Consider the following 22795-nt stretch of genomic DNA (forward strand, 5'->3'; position numbering starts at 1 on the left):
CCTCCAGGCGTTTTGGGGGTTCCATCTAGACTCCACAATCCAAAAGTGTCTTCTTTCTCAGGTAAAGATATCACTCATCAAACATAAAGTCATAGCTGCGATGGATAATCCGCGCATGTCCTTAAGGAAAGCAATGTCGTTACTAGGATCCATTATTTCCTGTACCCCTGCAGTTCAATGGGCACAATACCATACCCGGACACTGCAACATCAGATTCTCCAAGAAGAAAGACGACTACTTGGTCATCTAAATGCAAAAAGAACTTTGTCTCAGAAAGTCCTGACTTCCTTAATGTGGTGGCTAGATTCTAACCATTTGATGAATGGTGTTCTATGGGTAATAGCACCATCTCACACTATAACCACCGATGCCAGTCCTCACGGATGGGGTGCCCATATGGGAAGTAAATTTTGCCAAGGGTTATGGGACACAGAAGAAACCCAGAGTTCATCTAACCTTAAAGAGTTAAATGCAGTAAAATATGTGAACAAAAAGGAAGTGGCAGCACTCACCGATCTTCTTAAAACAGATAAGCCTTTATTCAGATAAAATCTTCACGGCTCGGGGGTGTACATATGACAGAGTGTCAGGTCCAAACGACAGCCATTTCGTGCCGATCTGGCGCTTCTACGACTGACCCGTAGAAGCGCCAGATCGGCGCAAAACGGATGTCGTTTGGACCTGACACTCTGTCAAATGTACACCCCCGAGCCGTGAAGATTTTATCTGAATAAAGGCTTATCTGTTTTAAGAAGATCAGTGAGTACTGCCACTTCCTTTTTGTTGTTTGTGAAATGAATCTATGCTTCTTTGGCTAAGCACCCGAGATCGAGTGGCCAGCTCCAGCTGTAAGTCGGTGTGTTCGGCAGGTGAACGTCCTGGTGGTGCGGTCAGCTGTTCTCTTGTTGAATGGCAGTAAAATATGCGTTGTATCATTTTCTTCCACAGTTCCAGGTAAAAGATGTCAGAATCCTTTCCGACAACACCACCACAGTGGCATACCTAAACAGACAAGGAGGTACTCGATCAGAGACTCTGATGTCTTCTTCTGGATAAATCTTGGATCTAGCCGAAAAACATCTATCCCTTACTGCGCTTCACATAAAAGGAGAAAACAACCAGCAGGCAGACTTCTTAAGTCGACACACCTTAAGACAGGGGGAATGGTGCCTAAACCATCATGTCTTCGAAGAGATAGTATGCCTATGGGGTCATCCTCAAATAGATCTGTTCGCCACAAGGAAAAACAAACCGGTCCGGAAATTTGCCTCCCTATCTTTAGCGGATCATCCGGACATTCTAGACGCTCTCCAAGCCCCTTGGCAATTCAGTCTGGTATATGCCTTCCCTCCGATAGTATTATTGCCACAGGTTATACGAAAGATCAGAGAAGAAGGAGCGAGGATTATACTGATAGCACCATTCTGGCCCAAGAGGCCATGGTTCTCGTGGCTACAAACCATGTCGATCTCAGATCCTTGGGTCCTCCCCTCGATTCCTAACCTCTTCCAGGGACCCTTTTTCCACCCTCAAGTGGACAGTCTCTATTTGGCTGGTTTCACACTTGCGTTTTTATCTGCATGCGTTTTTTAAAAAAACCGCATGTGTGAAAAACGCATGTAAACGCGGTAAAACGCATGCGTTTTTAGACGCATGCGGTTTTATAGAAAAACACAAGAAAAAACAAGAAAACCCAAACCCTAACCCTAACCCTAAACGTGACTGAAATACGTGGCACTGAAATACGTGCAACTGAAATACGTGGTACTTAAACACGTGGCACTTAAATACGTGGCACGTGGCACTTAAATACGTGGCACTTAAATACGTGGCACATGGCACTTAAATACGTGGCACTTTAATACGTGGCACGTGGCACTTAAATACGTGGCACTTAAATATGTGGTACTTAAATACGTGGCACTTAAATACGTGGCACGTGGCACTTTAACACGTGGCACTTAAATACGTGGCATACGTGGCACTGAAATACGTGATACGTGGCACTTAAATACGTGGCAATATGACTGTCAGAAAATGTTCATTAAACGGTTAGGGGTGAGGTTAGGGGTAGAGTTAGGGTTAGGGTTTGGATCCCTTTATCACCTTGATGGTGGTGGGTGGCTTTTCAGTGTGTTTTCTGTTTTTTTTCTATAAAAACGCATGCGTTTTTAGCGCAAACACGCATGTGCTTAAAAACGCATGCGTTTACATAGACAGCAATGCATTTTTTTGCCGCGAAAAAACGCATGCGTTTTTTCGCGGCAAAAAAACGCGCAAGAAAATGCTGCAGGTAGCATTTTTGAAAATGAACGCATGCAGACAAAAAACGCATGCGTTTGAAAACGCGACCAAACGCATGTGCAAAAAAACGCATGCGTTTTCAATGTTAAATATAGGGAAAAAAACGCATGCGTTTTTTGTGCAAAAAACGCTGCAGACAAAAACGCAAGTGTGAAACCAGCCTATGACGGCCTGGAATTTGAAAGGCAAATGCTAAAATTAAGAGGGTTCTCGGAAGGTTTAATCGATACACTCCTTCAAAATAGAAAGCATTCCAGCACAAAAATATATACAAAAATATGGAAAAAATTCCTACAATTCTATACATCTTCCAACATATCAGAAATCCCAATACAACCTATCTTAGAATTCCTTCAAAAAGGGAAAGAACTAGGTTTGTCTAAAAAAGCTAAAAGTCCACGTATCGGCACTGGGGGCCCTCTATGGCTATAACATTGCTGGAAATAGATGGGTATCCCGATTTATCTCAGCCTGTGAATGAATAAATCCCGTTAACATACCTAGAATTCCACCCTGGGAATTAAATTTAGTTCTACAAGCCCTAACGGACTCTTCGTTTGAACCAATAGACTCGATACCCCTTAGATACATATCACTCAAAACGGCCCTCTTGGTGGCACTGACTTCAGCCAGAAGAGTCCGTGACATCCAAGCTTTCCATAGATCCACCTTTCCTGCTGACTTTTCAGGATAAGTTGATTCTAAAACCAGACCCTTCTTACCTTCCCAAGGTAGCAAAGAAATTTCATAGATCACAAGAAATACTCCTACCCACCTTTTTTAGTAATCCCTCCACTCCTGAGGAAAACGGGTATCATACTCTAGATGTTAGGAGAGTAGTTTAAAATACATTGAAAGGACCAGGAGCTGGCGACAGTGAAGGGCTCTGTTCATATCCTTCCAGGGTCACAAGAAAGGTCATGGAGTCACAAAAAGCACCTTATCCCAGTGGATCAGAGAGTCTATCTATGGCTTATTCCGCGAGGAAAGAAAACCCTCCGAAAGGCATAACAGCACATTCTACCAGAGCTATGGCATCTTCCTGGGCCGAAAGAGGGGACGTTCCAATTGAAACTATATGTAAGGCGGCAACTTGGTCTGATCCTTCTACCTTCTATAACCACTATAGGCTTGACCTATCATCAACTTCTGACCTAGACTTTGGCAGGACTGTCCTCAGCATGGTGGTCCCTCCCTAGGTGATGGTCTCTGGAAAATCTCCGGTAGGGTGCTGTCGTGGCGAAGAGTAAATAGCCGGATTACTTACCGGTAATGCGCTTTTAATGAGTCCACAACAGCACCCTCTCTCATCCCTCCCTAGGTTAATATAGTGTGCACTAATAAGTAAAAATTTTTCACCAAATATAGAGCAAATAAGTTTGAACATAAAATAATGGTATTTGCCTAATACTGGCGGTCCTCCGGTACTCTGAAATCAAAACTGAGGAGGAGAGGCCGCCCCCTTTTATTACTCCAGAAATGTTACTCCAGAGCCTGACTCCTGCCTGGAGTGACGTTTCTGCCGAGATACACACTACTGGTAAGATGGCGTGCGCCTCCTAATGAACAAGGGACATCTCATTCCTGGACACCTCTCATTGAGAACCCCGTATGAAATGCCTGTCTATGATACTTCAATGTCTCCACGTCTGTGTATGGCTGCAAATGACCAAAGTGTGAGCTGCCTGCAGACCTTGACATGCAGGACAATGGAAGCTATGGGGCTGCTGGCATCATTAACAATTGAAGAGCACCATATATGCATCTCAAAGGGGAACGCTATTGTGTGATGCCCATAGAGCAGGGCAAATCTCTGCATTATTCCCACCTAAGTGGGAAGTTTGCTAAGATGCAAGTTTTCAAGAAGTTGTCAAACCATGAGAAAGTTTTATTTGAGTTTGTAAGGAAACATTTTGTTTAAAACAAAAACCTTTGCGTCAAACTATGTATTTTATTTGGTGGTCAGAGGTGATGTGGTGAATTGCACGATGCTTCTTCCCCCAGAGGCGATGTTCTGCCGATACCGAGGCCCCTGCAGGGAATCATTAGTGGGATGAACCCAAGACCTTCCTGCAGGCAATAAAATAACTACCTGGCCAGAAGATGTGGAGAACACAAGTGTCCGTGTCAACCTGTCAGCGCCCATATCCTTCACACAGAGGACTGTATTGCTGCCCAGCAGATGGACTATAGGGACATACTCTATATCACTATCCAGATCTTTTATTAACCCTTAGTCCTCCAGCTGCTTGGAGATACCCACTAAATCTGGTCTTTGTAGTCCTAATCTCCCTTGTTACTTGCAGGTTATCTGGATAAACTCGTTCCTTCAGAATAGATGATTGGTTTCCAGAACGCGGCCATTAGGTCACGGGGACGGACCCCCCACCTTAGTGTTCATTAGCCATTAGTTGCCTCGTTTGTCGCAGTTTATTATCACGGCACTTGAGCTTTACTGGAGATGAACCACAAATCTCTGACTTCTTATTATACACTTAGGTGTTTGAGGCAGAAGGCGAGGAGCGGAGCAGCGGGACACAAAGACATCTCAGGAAAAGATGGAGCAGACTACAAGTCGTACACAGGTTCTAGGTATACTGTATCCAGCGCTATCACACCGAAAGCATGGCACAAAACGCCACAAAAATCTGATGCAATAAGTGCTGCGCCGCTTCAGACTTGTCTCCTACAGCGTCCTGTAAGTGCGATGTACGGTCTGCCAGGTGATAGGAGACCACAGAGCAGATCATGGCAGGCTTGTCTGCGGCCAGTGTGCGCCATGTGTCACACTGTGTCTGTCCTCTATAAGGAACGGAGACATGAGGCGGTAACGCACCCCTCCACCCTCCCCATTGGCTCATGTAAGGAATGCAATTAGTGACAATTATTCTGTCAATATTTACATCTTTGCCAATGTTTAATCTGGCCTCCGCTGCTCGCTTAACCCCCGCCTTGCCGTGCACTCAGCACAGGTGACAGGGAGCAGCCCAGTAGTTGGCCGTGCCCACTATGGAGGCACAGTTTAAGAATATTTAGGGAATGTTGAAGTGTGCTTGTAAATCTGTGTGTTTTGTTGCAGACAAAGCAGTGATGTTTGTGTCTATACAGCTGCTTTATTGTAATAATAATAACTTGATGAAGGATTGTTACAGCCACTATCACACTTAAGGGGGCCACACATAAATGTGGTGCGGACCCACCGATCTCAGCTTCACTGGCCAACCAGTCTGACGAGGGTGGCAGAGGAGTCCGGATTGGTGGCAGAAATCCTGGCAGAGGAAAAAGGATTTATGTGAGAACAGAGGAGTTACCAGAGGTTTGGATGAGACAACGGAGTCTGGAGGTAGCTAAGAGGGGCCTGGAGGAGGATTACAGATGAGTCCAATGGTGGAGGACCGAGGCATCTGCTGGAGGAGAAGGACCGAAATCATGAGGGAGATGAAGAACAGAACAGTTTGCAAAAGGGGGACAGAAGTCTGGAGGAAGACAAAGAGGTTTAATGGTGGAGGACCAAAGCAGGAGAAGATGAGGAGTCTGAAGGAGGACAGAGGGGTCTGCAGGAGGAGGAGAATAGAGTCTAGCACAAGGGGTTGGAGGAAAAGAAGAGGAGCCCGGAGAGGAGGAGTCTGGATGGAGTTGGAGAACAGAAGAGTCTGCTAATGGGGGACAGAGAAGTCTGGAGGAAGACAAAGAGGTTTAATCGTGGAGGACCAAAGCAGGAGGAGATGAGGAGTCTGAAGGAGGACAAAGGGGTCTGGAGCAAGAGGGTTACAGAGAAGTCAGGGGGAGAAGTCTGGAGAGGAGAAACATGCCTGAAAAGTTTTGCAGGCCGGCTAGGTGTCCTTATAGAGAAGGCCCGACCTCCGTGCAGACATTCATGTGTATAGGAGGAATAGCTGTGGCTGATGGAGCGGTGATCAGACTTTACCTCCATTGTACGGGCGGCTCTACCGTCACTCTGTACGCGTCTGCATTTCCACTGAGATTCTGTTCACATCTGTGTTGTGGTTTCTGTTAAAAAAATGGAAATCAGGACTCCGTGTTGGATCCCACAGATCCCATTCATTCACTTATAATGGGGTTTATCATGTTTCATTTGCAGGATCCTTGCTTTTCCTGGAGAATTAGTGTTGCTTTCTCCACTATTTTGTCAACCTACAGTTAGGTCTAGCAATATTTGGCCGGTGAGGAATCTTTGTGATTTCAGCTCTACAGGAATCTATTTTGTATGTAAAATGAAACAAGTGAGATGCAATTGGAGTGGACATCTCAGGTTTATTTAAAGTTTAGTCTTCAGCCTGTGAAATGCGTCTCAATGGGCTGAGATCTGGTGATGTCTCGGCCATTGCAGAATATACCGCTACTTTGCTTTCACAGGATGCTTTGGGTGATTGGACGACTGTCCTGTGAAGCGTCCAATCATCCTTGCTGCATTTGGTGAATCTGAGCAGAAGGTATCGCCCTGTACACATAGGATTCATCCGGCTGCTTCTGTCTTCATTCACCTCATCAATAACCACTAATGACCGGTGCGATTGGCAGCCATGCATGCCCGCGCCATCACACCGCCTCCACCATGTGTTACAGAGGACGTTCATCAATAACCACTAGTGACCGGTGCCAATGGCAGCCATGCATGCCCGCACCATCACACCGCCTCCACCATGTGTTGCAGAGGATGTGCCGAGGATCATGAGCCGCTCCAGACTTCCTTCTCATTATCCTAGTACAGGGTGATCTCCGTTTTGTTTTTCCAGAACTGTGCGGCTTATTTAGATATTTGTGGCAAAGTCTAATCTGGCCTTTCTATTTTCCGTGTGATTAAAGGTTTGCACCTTGTGGTGAACCCTCAGTATTTGTACTCATGACATCTCTTTATGGTGGACTTAGATACTGAGACTCCGACTTCATGGAGAATGAACTTCACTTGGGTGGATGTTGTGAAGGGGTTTTCTTCACCATGGGAAGGATTCTACGATCATCCACCACTGGTGTCTTCCAGGGAAGTTCAGGCCTTTTTCAGTTCCCAAAACTCTCCAGGGCGCACTTTTTTGGAGACTGTACCTAACTATTGATTGTGCCACAGAGCATTTCTGCACTCTCTGGTGGATTTCTTCTTAATTTCAGCCTAATGATAGTCTATTTCTCTTCCTTTGTCCGCATGTTGTGGGTTCACAGCGACAGCTTCGAAATGCAAATGCCGCACCTAAAATCAGCTCCAAACATTTTACCTGCTTAATTGATGATGGATTAACTAGGGAATAGCCCATGCAGGCCACTAAAGATCTTCTGAGATAATGTGGGGTCGGGAAGGAATTTTTTTTCCCCATGGTGGAGCTTACTCTTACCACATGGGTTTTTTTTGCCTTCCCCTGGATCAACATGTTAGGGCATGTTAGGCTATGGGTTGAACTAGATGGACTTAAAGTCTTCCTTCAACCTTAATAACTGTGTAACTATGTAACTATAATTGTCCATTTACCTTTGTCTCTGTAAAAAAAAAAAGAAGCAACTTCATATTCAAGAGTGATAATTCCTAAACCTTTCCTCCAATTAGGATGTGAATCTCTCAAATTTAAGGTGCGAGTCGGCACTTTAAGCGCAGATTGATAATAGGACTGGATCTGGAATATGTTTTGGTAAACTGCTAAAATTCCAAAGCTTGTGTCACTTTCCAAATATTTCTGGATCTAGCTAGTAAGATGGCAGAAGATCCGAGGATGCATCCTCTGATCACTGATTCTCATATCCATTATGTATCATCCTGGGATCCTGTAGATGCTGACTGTGGGATGTTTTCGTGGACGTGGCTCTGAGTCTCTGCTGGTCCCAGATGTTCTTGAGTCTTCAGGTTTCTTTATTCTACTTCTGGTGATAGGAATGTAGGAATGTGACCGGTCAGGATCCACAGCACAACAGGACAAGGTCCACACCCATATCACAGTGTCATACCTGCTGTAACCAGGCTCTGCCTCCACCTTACCTGACGGCACAGCTGGATCCGTGGATGATGAGGGTCTTACACCACGTGTCCTCGGCCAGCATGCTCCTCACCTATATGATGTCAAGGCCGTCTGCTCCCAGCAGTCACAATAATATGGACTGGGCTCGGGTGCGTGCTCTGCAGACAGTATCCCTCATCATAGGATTAGATACAGTGACTTGAGATTGCACCACGTGATATTCTTAGACAAATGTTTACTGCGGTGTCTTAAGGCCCCGTCTCACATAGCGATTTACCAACGATCACGACCAGCGATACGACCTGGCCGTGATCGTTGGTAAGTCGTTGTGTGGTCGCTGGGGAGCTGTCACACAGACAGCTCTCTCCAGCGACCAACGATCAGGGGAACGACTTCGGCATCGTTGAAACTGTCTTCAACGATGCCGAAGTCCCCCTGCAGCACCCGGGTAAACATCGGGTTACTAAGCGTAGGGCCGCGCTTAGTAACCCGATGTTTACCCTGGTTACCAGCGTAAATGTAAAAAAAACCAAACAGTACATACTCACCATCTGATGTCCGTCAGGTCCCTTGCCGTCTGCTTCCTGCTCTGACTGAGTGCCGCCGTACAGTGAGAGCCGAGCGCAGCGGTGACGTCACTGCTGTGCTGTGCTCTCACTGTACGGCGGCACTCAGTCAGAGCAGGAAGCAGACGGCAAGGGACCTGACGGACATCAGATGGTGAGTATGTACTGTTTGTTTTTTTTTACATTTACGCTGGTAACCAGGGTAAACATCGGGTTACTAAGCGCGGCCCTGCGCTTAGTAACCCGATGTTTACCCTGGTTACCAGTGAAGACATCGCTGGATCGGTGTCACACACACCGATTCAGCGATGTCAGCGGGACCTCAACGACCAAAAAAAGGTCCAGGCCATTCCGACACGACCAGCGATCTCGCAGCAGGGGCCTGGTCGCTGGTACGTGTCACACATAGCGAGATCGCTACTGAGGTCGCTGTTGCGTCACAAAACTTGTGACTCAGCAGCGATCTCGCTATGTGAGACGGGGCCTTTATGTATGTTTTCCATAATATTTAGTGCCGAGCTGTCTTCCTGCATCGTCACATTGGTTTTTATAGGGCTTCTTCACATGTATTGTGTAATTGCACTGAATTAAATTTTTGTTTTCCTATTTTCTGAAGCTTTTTCCTCCTTATATTCAAATGTTATTTCCAAGAAAACAAGTTATCTATTATGTGTAGCATAGGAGATAACTGGCTGCTTGTTGGGGATCCGACCACAGGGACTTCCAGTGTTTCTGACACTGGACGTCTGGGCTCCCCGAGAATGTCGCTCTGCAGCCTTAGATGGAGTGAAGGTTGTAGACTCTGCCTCTGCTCGAGTCATTGTGTATGAGACTGCCGGAGAGAGATCAGAAGGTCCCATAGACAGTGAAAGGAGCTGAGGCCGAGCGTGCAGCCTTCACTCTAGTCAGGACCACAGAGGGCAATGGGCATCTTATCCCTAAGCTGCGGACAGGAGGGAACCTGTGAATAATAACCCTGTCTCGTGTGTTTTTCTCCTCCAGAGTGAGATGTCAGTGTCTCTTAGGGTACCGTCACACTGAGCAACTTTTGAACGAGAACGACAGCGATCCGTGACGTTGCAGCGTCCTGGATAGCGATCTCGTTGTGTTTGACACGCAGCAGCGATCAGGATCCTGCTGTGATATCGCTGGTCGGAGCTAGAAGTCCAGAACTTTATTTCATCGCTGGATCACCCGCTGTCATCGCTGGATCGGTGTGTGTGACACCGATCCAGCGATGTGTTCACTTGTAACCAGGGTAAACATGGGGTTACTAAGCAAAGGGCCGCGCTTAGTAACCCGATGTTTACCCTGGTTACCATTGTAAATGTAAAAAAAAAACAGTACATACTTACATTCCGGTTTCTGTCACGTCCCTCGCCGTCAGCTTCCCGCACTGACTGTGAGCGCCGGCCTTAAAGTAAAAGCAGAGCACAGCGGTGACGTCACCGCTGTGCTGTGCTTTACGGCCGACACAGTCAGTGTGGGAAGCTGACGGCGAGGGACGTGACAGAAACCGGAATGTAAGTATGTACTGTTTTTTTTTTTTTTACATTTACGACGGTAACCAGGGTAAACATCGGGTTACTAAGCGCGGCCCTGCGCTTAGTAACCCCATGTTTACCCGGGGACCTCGGCATCGTTGGTCGCTGGAGAGCTGTCTTTGTGACAGCTCCCCAGCGACCACACAACGACTTACCAACGATCACGGCCAGGTCGTATTGCTGGTCGTGATCGTTGGTAAATCGTTTAGTGTAACGGTACCTTTAGTTGTCACTGGTTTGCCCTATAAAACACATTGTTCTCAAATTTATCCCTAAAACTTGCATAAAATGCTTGGATTAATCAGAGTTTTTTCGTAGTGCGAGGCCGTGCACAAATAATGGGACTTTTGGAGTTTTCATGCCCATATGATTGAAATGTGGGCGAGATAACGTCCACTTTTCTAAATCATGAGTTGCTGCAATGTACTTTTCACCAGTCATGATGAATCAGGGCCATTTTCTTTGGGATTTATGTGGATTTTAGAATGCTGTGCAGAAACACCGGTCTGTCTGGCCATGGCCCCAGTGGTCAGATCTTAGCCGGGCTCCATGTATACAGGATGGCTGTGAAGTGATTGGTCTCCGTATATACCGAGGGAGGGTGATGCATCAATAATGTCAGGATCACATTATGCATGATGTATCGCTAATGTGGCACAACAAGGATTACAATATTTGGGGCATGGATTTGGCGATAAATGACCATTGTCATTCTTGGACACGTGACACGAGTTGTGCGTACACACCGTTCCTTTAGGCACAGATATTCTTCTCTTATGTAGATACAAGGCTTTATATAACTGGAAACACCTGAGACTGAACCAACCTGTTCTCTGCACCCTCCACCCAAACATCAGCAAAAGACAAAAATGCCTTTGATAGATTTTTGTAGACCCCCTGCTCGTCTGGAGCATCTCCTCCGCCCACTACTAATCATCCGGCACCTCCCATCTTACCCCTCAGAGTCTGAAATCAGGTCCCCCTCTTTGATGTCATTGTCACTTCTGTAAAGCTCAGAATTTGCCCCTCACCCATTGGAGGGTTGTGTGCTGAATTAACCCCTTCACCTACCTTATGATACATTAGGGGGCTGGAGGTAAACTCCATTTGACCAGTGTTGCTGTTACTTCTTCCCTGCACAGAAGTCATGTATGATAGTGTTTAGCTTACAGAGGATTGTTAGGCCTGATACAGTGTAACAAGATCTCAGCTGTGTGAGCAGTACTAGGTGCCCTGTGCTTCTGGCTGCTTTCACATAAATTCGTGCCGCTATGAGATCAATGCGGGCGGCAAACGACTGCCGCTAAGGCTACGATCCCACGGTAAGGATATAGCAGCGTGTTTTAACTGCTTCCTAAATGCGTTCTAGTGACGCAGGTGAATCCGTCTGTGTTCACTGAACCTTCCAGACTTACTGCTTGCAATGAATGGCTGTGGGTGAGACCTCTGCTGCAGATAATTGACCTGCTGCGGCTGTAAACCTGCACCGCAGGGGAGTTTACACAGCGACCGACACAAGCACCGTGGGCTCGGGTTCTAGAAATCCATGCACTGCCATTGTGACCTACAGCTCGGCTCAGGTGAACGGCATCCAAACCGCTGCTAGTCCGGATCGTGGACACACACCCTAAGAGCGCCGTGACGCCTGTGTCCGTACCTGACATCATGGATCTGCATGTCGCACATTTTTTGGTCGCAGAGTGGGAGCACGGCTTTAATCTCTGAATGTAAACCCACATGTTCCTGTTAGGCCACGTTCACACTTTCAGTGTTTGTAAGCCAAAGTCAGAAGAAGAGAAGTATCATAGAAACTCATCACCACTGCTGTATTTTTCAGCCACTCCTGGTTTTGGCTTACAGATACTGATGTAAAATACTGACCAAATAAGTGGCTTTACCTGAAGAGCCGCAGGGAACTCGAGGGGTAATGAAGAAAATCCTAAACTGCAAAACTTCTAACTATACAATGATAAAACCTAGGGGGGGGGGAACTTTACCAAAAACACTTTATTATTCTCTGGTCCCTGGCAGCCATTAATTTTTTTGAGAAACCATGTGACCAGCGCCGCTCTTCCCTTTCCTGTTATGCTGTCACATGGGGCCACCCCAAAATGGGGACAACAATGCTGAAGAATTCCTGGAGATTATATGGTTCTCATGAGAAGATCCATCATCTGGTTCCTAGGGGATAATCGCTCACATAGATCACTAAATTTTACTACATGTCAGGACCTCGCAGGGACCTTCCATTTAACCTCTTGTGCTCCAGGCGGCTGCAGTAATGTAACATCTACTACTAAATTGCATAATGTGTTCCTGTTGGGTGAATTATTTGCAGTTCGCTCCCATTTGCGGTGGCTTCTGCTTTTCTTAGGTTCTGACCGTGCTTCCATCTGGCACTAATTGTACAAGTATTGGTGTCAGTGCGAATAACCGAGCCTGACGAAGACTGTTCCCAGGTGAGGGCAACCAAGCAGCGATGGAGGCGGGGGATAAAGCTCCGTTCACACGGCTTTTTCTAGGGCAGAGGAGTTTTTCGTCAGTCTTCTTCCCCATCTCTTGCAGGCTGTCATTTTTCTACCACGGAATGTAACTTTCTACAGGTCCTGAATTACATAGACGTCAGCACTGATTATCCACCAACTCTGCACCCTGTTCAGCTCTCACTTTCTTAATTGTATTGCATGTTTTCTTCTAAGTTTTATGCTGTATTTTACTCCAGAGCTGCACTCGCTATTCTGCTGAATGTTAATGGAAACTGTCAGCAAGCTTGCGCATGGGCACGATCTTGCAGCTTAGCTGACCTTTCGTGCAAAGTAGGAAATCATTTTCATTCTTCAGAATACTGTATGGAGCCTGGTGCAAAGACAACTCTTCCCAGCATGGAAGTCTGCAGAGACATTGAGCAGGAGATGTTGGGAGATTTCAGCTCTGAAAAGTAAATACTTATACCACTTGGGTATCTGCTCAGCATGTGTCTTGTTAGTAATATGCTGGTGATTAGAGGATGTGGCCACAGATCTGTAGGATCTCATTGATGAGGATATCTGTCCTTCCAGGTGACCGCTCTCGAAAGGGCGTAACTGCTGGTGGACCTGCTCCTCCGCCAGAACGCTGCAGTTTCTACGAGCCTTTGCTGTAATTGCTGGAAAGTAAGAACATGATTGGGTTTCATGTAGAGCGAATGTCGACCATCACACGACTTCTTTGGTTACGTGTTTTACATTTACATTTTACAGAACACCAAGAATGGCCACCGCCATCAGATTGGAATGGTTACGGCGAGTGACGTCAGGTCCCCACATGCTCCAGTGTATATGGAGATGTTTGTTTTTGCTGCGTGATACGCTCCATTTCCTGAACACTCAGGCGGTAACATTTCCCAGACAATCCTACACAATTCTCCCACAAAGCACCAAGCCAGGTGAGAAAGCAGGCAAGGACACGGGGTGTGATATATACAGTATAGAGCAAAAGTTTGGACACACCTTCTCATTTAAAGATTTTTCTGTATTTTCATGATTATGCAAATTGTAAATTCACACTGAAGGCATCAAAACTATGAATTAACACATGTGGAATTACATACTTAACAAAAAAGTGTGAAACAACTGAAATTATGTCTTATATTCTAGGTTCTTCAAAGTAGCCACCTTTTGCTTTGATGACTGCTTTGCACACTCTTGGCATTCTCTTGATGAGCTTCAAGAGGTAGTCACCGGGAATGGTCTTCCAACAATCTTGAAGGAGTTCCCAGAGATGCTTAGCACTTGCCTTGTATTTTTCAGACTATAAGATGCACCGGACCATAAGACGCACCCCAAATTTGGGGTGAAAATTGCAGAAAAAAAGATTTTTTTATCAGATGGGGGTCCGTCTTATTGTCCGAATTTACAGTATCTTACCTGAGGGCTGGCGGTGGCAGAGCAGGGTCACAGGAGGCATGGTGTCAGCAGAGGTGGGGTGATGCGGTACGGCGTGCACCTTAGCAGGGTCCCTTCCTGCTTAGGTGGGCGACGCCACGGCCTGGTGTCCATGGGGGGTTGCAGTAGTGGTGTGGCGACGGCAGAGGTGCGTGTTGTGAATTCCGCTCTTGGGCTCCCTCCGGTGGTTGTAAGTGGCACTTTTGTGAGTTCTGCTCTTGGGCTCTCTCCGGTGGTTTTAAGTGGTACTGCTGCTCCTTGGATTTAGTAGTCAGCAGCTGCTTCCACTGATTGCCTTTCTGGCTCGGCTATTTAGCCTGGTTCCATCCTTCAGCCTGTGCCAGTTGTCAATGGTTCCTGGTTGGATTCACATCTCTGCTTGGATTTCCCTGATATTCTGACCAGTTCAGCAAAGATAAGTCCTTGCTTTGTTCTTTTGCAGTCCACTTGTTGTGGACTTAATCTTTCTGCACTTTCTATGTTTTTTCTAGTCCAGCTTGTCATTATGTATTTATTCAGTTAAGCTGGAAGCTCTGGGAAGCAGATTTACCCTCCACACCTTTAGTCAGGTGTGGAGATTTTTGTAAACTCTGTGGTGGATTTTTCTAGTTTTCAATACTGACCGCACAGTATTCTGTTCTGTTCTATCTAGCTAGACTGGCCTCCTTTGTTACATCCTGGTTTCATTCTGCGTATGTCATTCCCCTCTCCACTCACAGTCAATATTTGTGGGGGGCTGTCCTATCCTTTGGGAATTTTCTCTGAGGCAAGATAGCTTTCCTGTTTCTATCTCTAGGGGTAGTTAGTCCTCCGGCTGTGACGAGGTGTCTAGGGAGTGACAGGAACATCCCACGGCTACTTCTAGTGTTGTGTTTAGCTCAGGAACTGCGGTCAGTACAGGTACCACCTCCTCCAGAGCTCGACCCATGTTGCTCCTAAACCACCAGTTCATAACAGTACAACTGGCCAAAAATGATTTAAATGCATCTCAAAAGAAGGAAAAGGAAGTTCTGAGCCATTTTTTTTTCTGCAGTCTGTTTTGTCTTTTTTTTCATCTTAATCTCTGGGTGGTTCAGGATTTTGGCGCTGGCATGGATGTTCAGGGTTTGTTTACTCGTGTGGATCATCTCGCTGCAAGAGTACAGAGTATCCAAGATTATGTTGTCGAGACTCCGGCTTTAGAGCCTAGAATTCCAACCCCTGATTTGTTTTTTGGGGACAGATCCAAGTTTTTGAACTTTAAAAATAACTGCAAATTGTTTTTTGCCTTGAAACCCCGTTCCTCTGGTGATTCCATTCAGCAGGTTAAAATTGTCAACTCTCTGCTGCGTGGTGACCCTCAGGACTGGGCATTCTCTCTTGAATCAGGGGATCCGGCATTGCTTAATGTAGACGCATTTTTTCAGGCGCTCGGATTGTTGTATGACGAACCTAATTCTGTGGATCATGCAGAAAAGACCTTGTTGGCCCTGTGTCAGGGTCAGGAAGCGGCAGAAGTATACTGCCAGAAATTTAGAAAATGGTCTGTGCTCACTAAATGGAATGAGGAGGCTCTGGCAGCAATTTTCAGAAAGGGTCTTTCTGAAGCCCTTAAAGATGTTATGGTGGGGTTCCCCACGCCTGCTGGTTTGGGCGAATCTATGTGTCTAGCCATTCAGATTGATCGGCGCCTGCGCGAGCGCAAAGTTGTGCACCATATGGCAGTATCCTCTGAGCAGAGTCCTGAGCCTATGCAATGTGATAGGATTTTGACTAGAGCAGAACGGCAGGGATTCATACGCCAGAATAGGCTGTGTTTTTACTGTGGTGATTCTGCTCATGTTATTTCTGATTGCCCTAAGCATACTAAGAGGGTCGCTAGGTCTGGTACCATCAGTACTGTACAGCCTAAATTTCTCTTATCTGTGACTTTGATTTGCTCATTATCGTCCTTTTCTGTCATGGCATTTGTGGATTCAGGTGCTGCCCTGAACTTGATGGATTTGGAATTCGCCAGGCGCTGTGGTTTTTCCTTGCAGCCTTTGCAGAGCCCTATTCCTTTGAGGGGCATTGATGCTACACCGTTGGCCAAGGATAAACCTCAGTATTGGACTCAGCTGACCATGTGCATGGCTCCAGCACATCAGGAAGATTGCCGTTTTCTGGTGCTGCATAATTTGCATGATGTTGTTGTACTGGGTTTTCCATGGTTACAGGGACATAATCCGGTGCTGGATTGGAAATCTATGTCTGTGACTAGTTGGGGTTGTCAAGGGGTACATAGTGACGTTCCTTTGATGTCAATTTCCTCTTCCCCCTCTTCAGAAGTTCCTGAGTTTTTGTCGGATTTCCAGGATGTATTTGATGAACCCAAGTCCAGTTCCCTTCCTCCACATAGGGACTGTGATTGTGCTATTAACTTGATTCCTGGCTGTAAGTTCCCTAAGGGCCGACTTCAATCTGTCTGTGCCAGGCCATGCGGAGTTATGTTAAGGAGTCTTTGGAGAAGGGGCATTGTTGTGAAATTGGATTCTGGGCTCCCCCGGTGGCCACTTGTGGAATTTAGCTTGTGTGCATCATCCCCTCTGTTCACCTGCTCCTATCAGGATGTGGGAGTCGCTATATAACCTTGCTCCTCTGTCAGTTTCATGCCGGTCAACAATGTAATCAGTAGCCTTTCTGTGCATGTTCCTGCTACTAGACAACTACCAGCTAAGTTGGACTTTTGTCCTTGTGTGTTTTTGCATTTTGTTCCTGTTCACAGCTGCTGTTTCGTTACTGTGTCTGGAAAGCTCTTGTGAGCGGAAATTGCCACTCTGGTGTTATGAGTTAATGCTAGAGTCTTAAAGTAATTTCTGGATGGTGTTTTGATAGGGATTTCTGCTGACCATGAAAGTGCCCTTTCTGTCTTCATACTATCTAGTAAGCGGACCTCGATTTTGCTAAACCTATTTTCATACTACGTTTGTCATTTCATCTAAAATCACCGCCAATATATGTGGGGGCCTCTGTCTGCCTTTTGGGAAAATTTCTCTAGAGGTGAGCCAGGACTGTCTTTTCCTCTGCTAGGATTAGGTAGTTCTCCGGCTGGCGCTGGGCATCTAGGGATAAAAAACGTAGGCATGCTACCCGGCCACTTCTAGTTGTGCGGCAGGTTTAGTTCATGGTCAGTATAGTTTCCATCTTCCAAGAGCTAGTTCTCATATATGCTGGGCTATGTTCTCTCGCCATTGAGAATCATGACAGGGCATATTCGGCCGTCTTCGTCACCATTGGGAGCGGGATTCTTTTTTGTTGCCAAGAAGGATGGCTCCTTGAGACCCTGTATTGATTATCGCCTTCTTAATAAGATCACGGTCAAATTCCAATACCCTTTACCTTTGCTTTCTGATTTGTTTGCTCGGATCAAGGGGGCTAGTAGGTTTACTAAGATTGACCTTCGAGGGGCATATAATCTTGTTCGTATTAAACAGGGTGACGAATGGAAAACTGCATTTAATACGCTTGAAGGCCATTTTGAATACCTTATGATGCCATTCGGACTCTCTAATGCTCCTTCTGTATTTCAGTCCTTCATGCATGATGTTTTCCGCAATTATCTTGATAAATTCATGATTGTGTATTTGGATGATATTTTGATTTTTTCCGATGATTGGGAGTCTCATGTGAAGCAGGTCAGGATGGTATTCCAGATCCTTCGTGATAATGCTTTATTTGTGAAGGGGTCTAAGTGCCTATTTGGAGTTCAGAAGGTCTCTTTTTGGGGTTTTATTTTTTCTCCCTCGTCTATAGAAATGGATCCTGTTAAGGTCCAAGCCATTCATGACTGGATTCAACCCACATCGGTGAAGAGCCTTCAGAAATTTTGGGGCTTTGCTAATTTTTATCGCCGTTTCATTGCCAACTTTTCCAGTGTGGTTAAGCCCCTGACCGATTTGACGAAGAAAGGCGCTGATGTGACGAATTGGTCCTCTGCGGCTGTTGAGGCCTTTCAGGAGCTTAAACGCCGATTTACTTCTGCCCCTGTGTAGCGTCAGCCGGATGTTTCTCTTCCTTTTCAGGTTGAGGTTGACGCTTCTGAGATTGGGGCAGGGGCCGTTTTGTCTCAGAGGAGTTCTGATGGTTCTTTGATGAAACCGTGTGCCTTTTTTTCCAGAAAGTTTTCGCCTGCGGAGCGCAATTATGATGTCGGCAATCGGGAGTTGTTGGCCATGAAGTGGGCATTTGAGGAGTGGCGACATTGGCTTGAGGGAGCCAAGCACCGCGTTGTGGTCTTGACCGATCATAAGAATCTGATTTACCTCGAGTCGGCCAAGCGGTTGAACCCTAAACAGGCTCGATGGTCCCTGTTTTTCTCCCGTTTTGATTTTGTGGTCTCGTATCTTCCGGGATCTAAGAATGTTAAGGCTGATGCCCTCTCTAGGAGTTTTTTGCCTGATTCTCCTGGAGTCCTTGAGCCGGTTGGCATTCTTAAGGAAGGGGTGATTCTTTCTGCCATCTCCCCTGATTTACGGCGGGTGCTTTAGGAATTTCAGGCTGATAAACCTGACCGCTGTCCTGTGGGGAAGCTGTTTGTTCCTGATAGATGGACAAGTAAGGTAATTTCTGAGGTTCATTGTTCGGTGTTGGCTGGTCATCCTGGGATTTTTGGTACCAGAGATTTGGTTGCTAGGTCCTTTTGGTGGCCTTCCTTGTCGCAGGATGTGCGTTCTTTTGTGCAGTCCTGTGGGACTTGTGCCCGGGCCAAGCCTTGCTGTTCCCGCGCTAGTAGGTTGCTTTTGCCTTTGCCGGTCCCTGAGAGGCCCTGGACGCATATTTCCATGGATTTTATTTCGGATCTTCCCGTTTCCCAGAAGATGTCTGTTATCTGGGTGGTTTGTGACCGGTTCTCTAAAATGGTCCATTTGGTACCTTTGCCTAAATTGCCTTCCTCCTCTGATTTGGTTCCATTGTTTTTTCAGCATGTGGTTCGTTTGCATAGCATTCCGGAGAATATTGTGTCTGACAGAGGTTTCCAGTTTTTCTAGGTTTTGGCGGGCCTTTTGTGCTAGGATGGGCATTGATTTGTCTTTTTCTTCAGCGTTTCATCCTCAGACAAATGGCCAAACTGAGCGAACTAATCAGACCTTGGAAACCTATTTGAGATGCTTTGTGTCTGCTGGCCAGGATGATTGGGTGGCTTTCTTGCCGTTGGCCGAGTTTGCCCTTAATAATCGGGCTAGTTCGGCTACTTTGGTTTCGCCTTTCTTTGTAATTTTGGTTTTCATCCTCGTTTTTCTTCGGGGCAGGTTGAGCCTTCTGATTGTCCAGGTGTGGATTCTGTAATGGACAGGTTACAGCAGATTTGGACTCATGTGGTAGACAATTTGACGTTGTCTCAGGAAAAGGCTCAACGTTTTGCTAACCGCCGTCGGTGTGTTGGTCCCCGGCTTCGTGTGGGGGATTTAGTCTGGTTATCTTCTCGTCATGTTCCTATGAAGGTTTCTTCCCCTAAGTTCAAGCCTCGGTTTATTGGTCCTTATAAGATTTCTGAGATTATCAATCCGGTATCTTTTCGTTTGGCCTTTCCAGCCTCTTTTGCCATCCATAATGTTTTCCATAGATCTTTGTTGCGGAGATATGTGGTGCCCGTTGTTCCCTCTGTTGATCCTCCTGCCCCGGTGTTGGTTGATGGGGAGTTGAAATATGTGGTGGAGAAAATTTGGGATTCTCGTTTTTCGAGGCGGAGGCTTCAGTATCTTGTCAAGTGGAAGGGTTATGGCCAGGAGGATAATTCTTGGGTTGTTGCCTCCGATGTCCATGCCGCCGATTTGGTTCGTGCTTTTCACTTGGCTCGTCCTGATCGGCCTGGGGGCTCTGGTGAGGGTTCGGTGACCCCTCCTCAAGGGGGGGGGGGTACTGTTGTGAATTCTGCTCTTGGGCTCCCTCCGGTGGTTGTAAGTGGCACTTTTGTGAGTTCTGCTCTTAGGCTCCCTCCGGTGGTTTTAAGTGGTACTGCTGCTCCTTGGATTTAGTAGTCAGCAGCTGCTTCCACTGATTGCCTTTCTGGCTCGGCTATTTAGTCTGGTTCCATCCTTCAGCCTGTGCCAGTTGTCAATGGTTCCTGGTTGGATTCACATCTCTGCTTGGATTTCCCTGATATTCTGACCAGTTCAGCAAAGAGAAGTCCTTGCTTTGTTCTTTTGCAGTCCACTTGTTGTGGACTTAATCTTTCTGCACTTTCTATGTTTTTTCTAGTCCAGCTTGTCATTATGTATTTTATTCAGTTAAGCTGGAAGCTCTGGGAAGCAGATTTACCCTCCACACCTTTAGTCAGGTGTGGAGATTTTTGTAAACTCTGTGGTGGATTTTCTAGTTTTTAATACTGACCGCACAGTATTCTGTTCTGTTCTATCTATCTAGCTAGACTGGCCTCCTTTGCTACATCCTGGTTTCATTCTGCGTATGTCATTCCCCTCTCCACTCACAGTCAATATTTGTGGGGGGCTGTCCTATCCTTTGGGAATTTTCTCTGAGGCAAGATAGCTTTCCTGTTTCTATCTCTAGGGGTAGTTAGTCCTCCGGCTGTGACGAGGTGTCTAGGGAGTGACAGGAACATCCCACGGCTACTTCTAGTGTTGTGTTTAGCCCAGGAACTGCGGTCAGTACAGGTACCACCTCCTCCAGAGCTCGTCCCATGTTGCTTCTAAACCACCAGTTCATAACAGGTGCGGTATGGCGTGAGCAGGGTCCCTTCCACAGGTGAGGTGACGCAGCGGAATGGTGTCCATGGGGGGGTGGCAGCAGTGGTGTGGCGACGGCAGAGGTGCGGTATGGCGTTCGCAGGGTCCCTTTCACAGGTAAGGTGATGCAGCAGCCCGGCAGCTGCAGAGCCGGGTGAATCATGTTATCGGTGGTGGCGGCAATCTTCCTGAGGCCGCGCGTGCGCAGATGGAGTGCTCTGCTTCCCGGGGCTTCAGGAAAATGGCCGCGGGAGGCCAGATGGAGATCGCGGCGGCCATTTTCCTGAAGCAGAGATCTAAATCTGCGAACTCTGCTTCAGGAAAATGGCCGCCGCGATCTCCATATGCGCACGTGCGGCATCCCGAGGCCATTTTCCTGAAGCCCCGGGAAGCAGAGCACTCCACCTGCGCACGCGCTGCCTCAGGAAGATGGCCGCCACCACCGATAACATGATTCACCCGGCTCTGCTGCTTACCGGGCTGCTGCATCACCTCATCTGTGAAAGGGACCCTGTGCACGCCATACCGCACCTCTGCCGCCGCCACCACACCACTGCGGGTAAGCCTGCATTACGACTATAAGACGCACCTCCTATTTTCCCCCCTTTTTTGGGGGGGAAAAAGTGCGTCTTGTAGTCCGAAAAATACGGTATATAATTCCACATGTGTTAATTCATAGTTTTGATGCCTTCAGTGTGAATGTACAGTTTTCATAGTCATGAAAATACAGAAAAATCTTTAAATGAGAAGGTGTGTCCAAACTTTTGGTCTGTACTGCATGTGTGTGTGTGTGTGTGTGTGTGTGTGTGTGTGTATATGTGTATATATATATATATATATATATATATATATATATATATATATATATATATATATCTCGTATTTTTTGGATTATAAGACGCACTTTTTTTCTCCCCAAATTTGGGGGGGAAATGGGGGTGCGTCTTATAATGCGGATATTCCTGACCAGTACCGTTGCCCCAGGCCGGGATGAGGGGGTGTCTGCTGGTGCTTCGAGGGTGCCCGGCGGCGCTGCGGGGGTAAGGGTAATCTTTGGCTTTCTCACTGATGTTTTGTGGTTTCTTTTAAAGTGACCTGCATTCTATTTTTTCTACATAATACTGTATGTATTGACTGACTTTTGCTGGCTATACTGCTCTCTTCTGTGATTATTTTGTACCAGTCATGCTAATAAGCTGGTTATATATTCTGTATTACTGAGTACTGTTTTTTGAGCAGGATAGTTTTCAAATTTGTTCAGACTTTACATGGGACCTTTGACCTATTCACTGCATGAGCACTTTCTTATTTTCTAAACTTTGTGCCACATTTTGCTCCCCCTCCATTGAACAAAAGGTGGACCCATTGTGCTACATCTGTGTCATTAACTATTCGACTTTGTCCTTAAATTAATTGCTATTATTTCTTGTCTGTTTTACATGTGTTTTGAATAAATTTTATCTATTTTTGTCTGGGACTTTTGTGCTCTTTATTCTCAGTTTGCGGGTACAGAAAGCTAGTACAGCCATGAGTGTTCTTGGGATTGATGCAACAAGTTCTTCCCCCCTGGATTTGGGGATCCTCGGCCATTCTTCCTTGCAGATCCTCTCCTGTCCCGTCAGGTTGGATAATGAACATTGGTGGACGCCATTTTCAGGTCTCCCCAGAGATGCTCCATTGGGTTTAGGTCAGGGCTCTGCCTGGTCCAGTCACGAATGGTCACAGATTTGTTCTGAAGCCGCTCCTTTGTTATCTTAGCTGTGTGCTTAGGGTCATTGTCTTGTTGGAAGGTG

The 22795-nt window shown here is 46.5% G+C and overlaps 2 long non-coding RNA genes across 3 annotated transcripts in view; both read left to right on the plus strand.

The window, feature by feature from the left end:
* The window catches only part of LOC143788891 (uncharacterized), a 334430-nt gene that overhangs the window by 10135 nt on the left and 301500 nt on the right, over positions 1–22795 (plus strand). The gene's annotated exons all lie outside the window — the stretch shown is intronic.
* Positions 12704–13788, plus strand: LOC143787865 (uncharacterized). Its single transcript, XR_013218488.1, has 3 exons — positions 12704–12837; positions 13438–13530; positions 13618–13788. It is a non-coding gene; the product is annotated as an uncharacterized LOC143787865 (long non-coding RNA).

Source organism: Ranitomeya variabilis, chromosome 8 (assembly GCF_051348905.1).
Source record: "Ranitomeya variabilis isolate aRanVar5 chromosome 8, aRanVar5.hap1, whole genome shotgun sequence".
In the NCBI taxonomy this organism is placed as follows: Eukaryota; Metazoa; Chordata; class Amphibia; order Anura; family Dendrobatidae; genus Ranitomeya; species Ranitomeya variabilis.